The sequence below is a fragment of the Pteropus vampyrus genome, unplaced genomic scaffold (genome assembly GCF_000151845.1).
Source record: "Pteropus vampyrus isolate Shadow unplaced genomic scaffold, Pvam_2.0 Scaffold171, whole genome shotgun sequence".
In the NCBI taxonomy this organism is placed as follows: Eukaryota; Metazoa; Chordata; class Mammalia; order Chiroptera; family Pteropodidae; genus Pteropus; species Pteropus vampyrus.
The window spans coordinates 30,389-38,790 of record NW_011888952.1 but is presented as its reverse complement, the minus strand read 5'-3'; positions in this window follow the sequence as shown (position 1 = coordinate 38,790).

Genomic DNA, 8,402 nt, shown 5'->3' with positions numbered 1-8,402 from the left:
TTTTTAGCTTTAGTGTTCCAAGACTAAAGGGGACTCAAAACAGAACCTTGCCAACCCACTTGTTCCTTCTATCCTTCATTTGCCAATCATGAAAAAATCATGGGGCTTTATTGTGAGCCCATACCGGGCATTATAGCTTTACCCTTAAGGTAGTCTATGTACTGCTCCCCCAAATCCCCTTTTGCTCAGCCTAGGATGCTTTGGTGGAGATGGGCCATTGGCTTCCCTACATTTTCCAGTCTCCCTTGCAGTTGCAAGGGAGTCATCTGACTAGCCCTAACCAATGGGCTGTGAACAGAAGGATATCACTCCTAGGATGAGGAAGTTAGAGTCCATTAGCCACCTTTACCCACTTTCTTCCTGCCACAGAAGCCTGGGAGGTTGCATGTAGAAATGGCAGAGCATGTGACAGAGGGATTCCAGACCCTGGCATCACCAGGTGGAAGTTAGATACTGCTCATCCACATCAGGCTTCTCATGTGCAAGAAATAAACTTGTGTTGTATTAAGTCATTGAGATTTCAGAGTTTATTTGTTACTGCAGTAAAACTTAGCCAATTCTGACTAACACAAATGCGCCTTTTTTTGTTCTGTCTCCACTGAAATTTTTTCCATCTTTCCCTTCTCGTATGTGTCTACCTTCATCCCGTTACCTAGATCAGGGCCTGGCACAAAGTAGCTGCAGGCAGGCACTGCAGTCTTGGTGGCTATACTCCTGGTGAGTCTGCCCCGGTGGATATTTATTGAATAGATGTTGAAAGCATCAGGTCACTTCTATTTTAGTTCTCCAGTCTGACTTCTGAGAGCTTCCTGTCTTCACGAGGCTCCCCATCTAGTTACCTGTCTTCAAGAGGCTCCCCATCTAGTGGGGAGACAGACAAACAAACAGATGGATGGTCACTTAATGTGAGCAAAGTTGACTGTGGCAAGCAAAGCATGTAAAGGGAACACAGAAGAGGGATGGTTGGGCAAAGCAGAATTCTTGAAGGAGGAAACATCCAAGCTGAGTCGAAGGGTAAATAAGAGGATAGATATTTCAGGCAGAATGAAAAAGCATTAACAAAGGCCCCATGGGAAGAAATAACATGTTCTTGGAGCCACCAACATTTGAAATATGGGGTATTTCGGACCATCCCTTCCCTCCTCCATCTTATCCTTTAGCCCTGAAGGGGATATTGCTCATCCAGGCCTTATGACTTAGCCTCCTCCTCTCCCTGGTTCAGTCCTGTCTCCACAAAAAGACTGATTGTCACAGCTATAAGTATGCGAAAATGGTGTGATTTGGGGTAGAATTGAAGAAGCCTTCCTGGGAGAAAGAATACTTGAGTTGAGCTTTGAAGAATAAAAGAAAAAGAAAATTTTTCCTGAGCACTTGCTCTGGGGCTAGACATTGGGAAAAGCAGTTTTACACTTACTGGCAGGCACATAGTAGGTGACTTATGAATATCTGTTGAATGAATGAATTACCCATCAACCCCAGTGTAGAGAAAAGGAAACCAAGAGACAAATAAAGTGACTTTTCTAAGCTCATGGGTCTGAAACTTGGGAGCTGTCTCTATGCCTCTCCACGCTTGTCATCTAATTTTTACTGTGTTCTCTAGATTTTACCTCCTAGACATTTTCTTCCAGCTCCTCTGCTACCACCCTCCTTTTGGCCACCATTATCCCTCTTCCTGAGGCCACAGTGGCCTCCTCGCTGGTTTCTGGCTTCCATTCTTATCACTCAAACCCATTCTTCACACATAGGCAGAGGGACCTTCTCGAAGTACAAATCTGATCATGGCAATCACCCTCCATAAGACCTCTCAGTGGCTTCCATTTCACCTAAGATAAAATCCAAATTCCTTACCATGGCCCATCCAATTGGCCTTTTTTGTTTCCTGAACACACCTTAGGGCCTTTATTCACATTATTCTCTCTGCCTAGAGCCCTCTTTTCTCTTATTTCTCATATTCTCCATGTTACCTCCTAGGGAGCCTTTCTGTATTGTGGAAGTTAGAAAGCAAAGACTAATTTTCCAGATTCCCTTGCAGCTAGAGTTTTGGATGCACAGTATGTTCTCCATATGGATGCTCTCATGTGAGATTAGGAAGTCTGCTTAGACCATTCCTGCTGGAAAGCAAAGCAATAGTGATGTGTGGTGTTTCTATAGCAATTTCCCAGTGTCTAAATGTCAGCTCTGGGAGTTTTTAGAGTTAGTTGCTGATAGCAGCTTTCTGGCCAGCTTTACAGCTATAGTAGTATGTGCCTTTTTTTCTCCTTTTATTTTTAAACAACTATTTTTATTATTTAAAAATTTTATTTTATATATTATAATATTTATTTATTTTAAGTATGCAATTCAATGATTTCCAGTAAATTTACCTAGTGGCATGACCATCACTGTAAATCAGGTTTAGAACATTTTCAGACCCCAAAAAAGATCCCTTTACCCATTTACAATTAATCTCTCCTCACCCTCAGGCCCAGGCAACCACTATTTCTTTATAAATTTGCCTTTTCTAGATATTTTATACAAATGGAATCATATAACATATGGTTCCTTGTCCTGGTTTCTACCAGTTAGCACAATGTCTTTAAATTTAATTCGTAATGTAGCTTCATGTTTTAGTAGGTCGTTCCTTTTTATTGCTGTATTCCAAATTGTGAATTTTTTAACTCAATTCCAGTGGCAGCTTCCTTATTTCCCACCTTCTGATTGGAAACAGAAGAAACAACTTCCCTGGAGGGTTGCTTCTGTGTCATCATTCTACAGGCCTACTCCTCAACCCCTTCAACAATTTCATAAGTGCCTAATTCCAAGAGTGATATTCAAAATATTCAACAACTGGTACAAGACAGACATCAGCCAATCAGGACACATGTCTGTCAGAAAAGATGGATTCTGATACACCTGTGAGGCCATGGCAGTGCAAAGAGCTGAATGCTTGTTGTGTTAACCCTTTTTGTTTAAAATTTCCAAAATGGTTTCTGTTTGCTCTGCTGAATCCTTATGATTCATACTAGGTAACTCCTCCTCCTTCGTTGTCACTTCAGACAACACTTCCGTGGGATGTTGGCACTGCATCTCTCTCCTTCTTTGCAGCTATCACAGTTTGTAATTGTATTTGTCTTAGGCTGGGTCCCAGCACCAGACCAAGAGACAAGATTTGAGTGCGAATAGACCAGGAAGCACTGGTCTGAGAGTAGGGGAGTGATTTGGGGAAGGGAAGGAAGTGATTGGGAGCAAGTTTTCCTTGGGAAACTGTAGAATAGACCTCAAAGTTGTCCTATTCAACATGTGAGGAAGCTGGAAATTTTCTTCTGATTCCCATTGATCAGGAGTTGAGGGCTGCTCCTGAATGTTAACTCCCTGGAACTTCCAGCTTGCCCTGTGCCCCGACCACAAGAAGGCCCTTAGGTAAAGAATCTCAGGATCACATTGTGTGTACCACAAAGAGAGAGCTGACCGGAAGGAGTGAGGTACCAGCAGCATCTGTCACAGTCTTGTTGGGTGATTTTTTCAGAAATGGCTCCTCCCTCATCAAACACTATATTCCATGAAGCAAGAACCATTTCTGCCCCCAGCACTGAGGACAGTGCCTGGCACAAGGCAAGTGCTCAGTAAATAGTCTTTGAATGTCTGAATGAAGGCCACATGAGCAAAGGTGGCGCTGAGATTTGCGATCAGGTCTGCCTGTATTCCAGGCTTGAGAGGGAAGTGGAAAGGCAAACCCAAATGTTGTAGGTGGTGTGCAGTTACTACAAACCTGAAAAGCTGGCCCCAAAGAGGACCAGAGAGCAGAGAGTTTATGTTGCAACCCAGTGTAACATCTACCCAATTACTCTACCTTTAAAACACTTCAGAGGACACCTAAAGGCCCTCTGTAGGTGCCACGTTTCACCTCTTCACTGCGCCACCAGGAACCTAAAATATGCAGGGCCCTGTGCAAGGAAAGCACTTTCCATCCACCATTTGCACTCTCTGGCTGAGAAATGGTGGGCGAGAAACACCTGGCTCAGGGAGGTAAAGCCATAGCCCAGGGCCACACATTTTGCATGGATGGTACCACTGGGCTCACCCTGGTTCTGTAAGACTCCAAGTCCAGTGGAAGTCCAGTAGTCTGTCTTCTACTCCTGCTGTTCCTCACTCAGGCAGCTTTGAAAATCTAGGGAACATTTCTTCAAGGAGCTGCTTCTCATGAGTTCAGTGCAGCCACCTGATCTGCTTTGCCGTGAAATATCCCAATATCGTGACTTCCTCTAATAGATTTTTTTCTCATCTTTAATATAAAATGTTTTTTTTTACTTTAAGTTCTTACTTTGTCCTCGAGGTTCCAGGGGAGATTCTGTACTACATCAGTGCCAAAACTGCCACTGTACAAAAGTGATGAACAAGTCAGCATGCCAAATGCACTTTCTCCACACCAGATAGCCACCAGTAGTCTGATCCCAATGACTTGTTTGCCATGAATATGGGGAGACATTTGGAAGGAAAGGATGGTCTGAACAAATACATATAATGGGCCCATAGCAAAGGTGAGCACAGTACACATACATGTACAATGAAAAAGATTATTTTCTGACACAAGGCAAAGCAGGATCAACATGGTGGAGAGTTATGGCAGTAATGTGTGAAAATATAAAAGCAGCAGTGGTCCAAATTATAAGGATTGAAGGAAGGAAACTGAGGCCTTACTGAAACCATCACGTCTCGAACAGGACTTTGTTACTTGGCTTGTTTGGTTTTATCTTCCTCCCTAAACTTTAAGTTCTATGAGAGCAGAAACCAACTGTTTTGTTCACCATTATATTTCCAGTTCCTGTTTTAAAGTTCACAAAGTATATGTCTTCGAATCTGCTCCAAACTGCACCTTTTGTAAATCCTATCTTCTCTGCTTTCTTTGAAGATACATGAATCAGAACTGAAGTTACAATTTTTAAATATCACAAATATTTAAATTCCACTGGTAATAAGATGAATTCCTTCCGCTGTCTCCTCTAAGTGATGACTGCTTGTTTGGATGAGGCTGCCAATGCAGGCTGCCGGGTATGGAGCCTGCGGGATGGACGGAGATCTGTAATAGGTTCTTTAATTAATCCTTTCTGCAAACCTTATTTTGATTGATTAAATGCAATCAGAGAATTGGTTTGTGGAGAGACTCAGTTCCTGCTTGGTTCTCTTGGGTGGCGTGAGAACATGTGGGACTTCTTACCTGAAGGATGTTGGCAATTAGAGCCCATTTCGATTGGCCGGTAGGAGCTGACTGCCTTGGAGAACATCAATTAGCTGAGCGGTGAAATTGTGCTGAGAGTTACAGGTTACCAAGGGGACCCGTGGTGATTGCCAGGATTTAAGTGGCTCTGGTCTTTGGGGATCAGCTTTCCTGAATCGTGGCCATGTTCTGGGCCTGGTAATTATTGGTAGGCTGATTAGGCCTTGCCCGTTATGGAGAGTAACTTCCTAATCACCAGCTGCTGGGAAGGAGAGCTTCCCGGCACCGACGCAGGTACACCTGGCCGAGGTGCCAATGACTGGCAGGCACATGTGGGTGCAGCTGCTTTGGACCTGTGGCCCAGAAAGATAGCTCAGCCTACTCTCTTTTGAGAGGAGCACAGAATCTCAGAGCAGCCCCATGGAGCACAGAACCCCAGGTCATTCTTGAGAAGTTGAACATTATCTCCAAAAGGATGCCTGGCCTAGGAAGAAAAGGAAGCTCCTACTAGTGCCAGACTCAGATATTATGTTAATAATCATAACAGTCAGTGTTTACGGAGCACTTACTACACGCCCAGCACTGTGCTAAGCCCTCCAAAGGAAGCAAGTCTTTTAGCCTTCTCTAGGAGGAGACTGAGGCACAGAGAAGTTAGGTGATTTGCCCACATATTTGAGATTTACATCCAGTCTGCTTTCAAGCTCAACAGCTATGGAATGCTGGCTCTCATGCTTCATATATGCCAGCGCTTCTGTGTTGCTCTGAAGATCCCCAGGGTCCCAAGACCCTTTCAGAGGATCTATGAGGTCTTTGCTTTACTAACTATATGTCTGTGTGAGGCCAGATTATCTTCATCTACTTCTATCAAAGTAGACGCAGAAGCAGATAATAGAATCCAGTTGTCTTCTATTAAGTCAGACATTTAAAAAATTTATAGACATGTAAACCAATGCCACTTTTCTCTCTAAATTGTTTTTTGAAACTATATTGTCCATAAAAATATTTTATTTATGTTAGCACATAATGGATTAATTATTTTGAAAGGAACAAATAAACATTTTAAAAAATTACCATTTTAATTTCTAATATAGGAAATGTCAATAAATATACTCCACATAATCCGAAAGTTCTTTGGGGGTCCTCAATAATTTTTAAGAGCCTAAAGGGGTCCTGAGGTCAGTATTGAGAAGAGCTGATATTTAGCATTCCTGTGTGCTAGGCTCTATTCTAAGTGCTTTATGTATTTTGACTTATTTAATCTTCACAGGAGGAGGTAATCATTATATTTATCCCCACAAGGAAACTAAGGCCATGGAGAGGTTAAATTTCTTGCCCAAGGCCACACAGCTAGGACATGACAGGCTCAGCTACCAACTCATGCCTCTAGGTTCAAGGGTCTGTGCTCTTAGCCAAGGCTCTATACCAGGAGTCCTCAACCCCCCGGGGCCACGGACCAGTGCTGTTAGGAATCGGGCCACATAGCAAGAGGTGAGCAGCGAGAGAGCAATTGAAGCTTCATCTGTATTGACAGCCATTCCCCAGCACTAGCATCACTGCCTCTGCTCCACCTCAGATCATTAGGCATAGATTCTCACAGGAACAGTGGTCCCTGTGCCAAGAAGGTTGGGGACCACTAATCTATACCTTACCTCCAGGCAGCATTGTTTACACTTACTGGGAGGCACCTGAGCTAATTGCTTACCTGTTTTGATGGCATCATCCTAAGTTCCTCATGATAAGGTCATTTCTGCATAGAGAGATTTAGTCCTTTGCCTGGATCACACAGCCAGGAGTGGGTACTCCTTACTTCCTAGCTCTGAACCGGACCTAGGCCCCATCTCCCCACCCCACCATTGGCTCAGGGGTGGGCCAAACCAGTAATTGGCTCAGGGGTGGGCCAAACCAGCCAGCGAGCATCAGTTCCAACTTCTGCTGGAATTTTTGGCAAGAGGCTCTCTTTCCCTTCACAAGAGGCTAAACTAGTAGGATGTTATCCTGGAGCTGCTACAGGCCATCACGAGTGCTAGTGCAGAGAAAGAATCTGGTTGAGAACAAAGCCAACCAGAAGACAGTCAAGTGGAGAGAGAGACAGATGTCTGGTGACTTTGAGCACCTGGATCCAGGCATACCTTATACCCTTGGCCTTTCAGTTACGTGAGCCAAAAAATTCTACTTTTTCTCAAGTCATTTGTGATTCTTTCTAATACAACTAGTTTTAATGCAGTTTATAAATGTCACACTATTTTAGTGTGTTTTCAAGTGGGGACTACTCCTTCCTTTTTCCCGCCCTACCTCCTGCCAACTAATTGCTGAGATCACTGACCAGGTTAGAGAGGTGTGTTGGGGAGGGTTCTAGTCACTGTTTAATATGGTTTTCCTGTCACCCCTTCCTCCAAAACTGTAACTGCTCTTGTCAGTAACTAACATTTCTTAAGGCCCAGCCAGGGCCCTTTTCTACCTCTGGCTGTTGCTTGGTGAACTCTGGATACTGACTTCCTTGGCTTTTGGGATTGCCTTTGTTTGCCCTGTCTGCATCCAGCAGGCCGATCTCTACAGACTGCCCCTCTTCCTCCAGATCCCGTGGTGGTTCAGGAACTCAGAAACAGGTTGAGGAAGATTCAGCTTCATTCTTCCTATGCCTCAGCTCCTGTGGGGCCGCCCATCTTGACAGTCCCAGCCCTCTCTGGGTTACCAATACTGTCCTCTTTTGCTCCTCAGCCTGCAGGGCAGTAATGGCTCCCCACTGTTGCTTGCCTCGGGGTGCTGCACTGTCTTACGTGTGCTCCCCTTAACTCTGCCCTCCCCATGATAAAAAGTCTCCTTATTTAGCTCTTTTTAGGTACTCCTTGCAGTGGGAGGTTGTTTCCTGCTAGGGTCCTGATGGACACGGCCTTACTAGTAGTCATAATAATAGTACCATAGTGAAGACAGAGTCCAGTCTGGCTTGAAGAATCATGGGAGACTTTAATCACCTCCTTATCCCCATTAAATCAAGGGAAGCATTATTATTATTATTATTATTAAAGATATGTTTACTGAGTACTCCCTATGTGCTGCCCACTGAACTCAGAACTTTACATATGTAATAACGTGTAATTCCCACAATGATTTTGTCAGGTAAGTATTGAGATTATTCTCATTTTATAGATGAGGACACTGAGGTTCAGAGAATGGAAGATACTTGCCTAGGATCACATAGCTAGTGAGT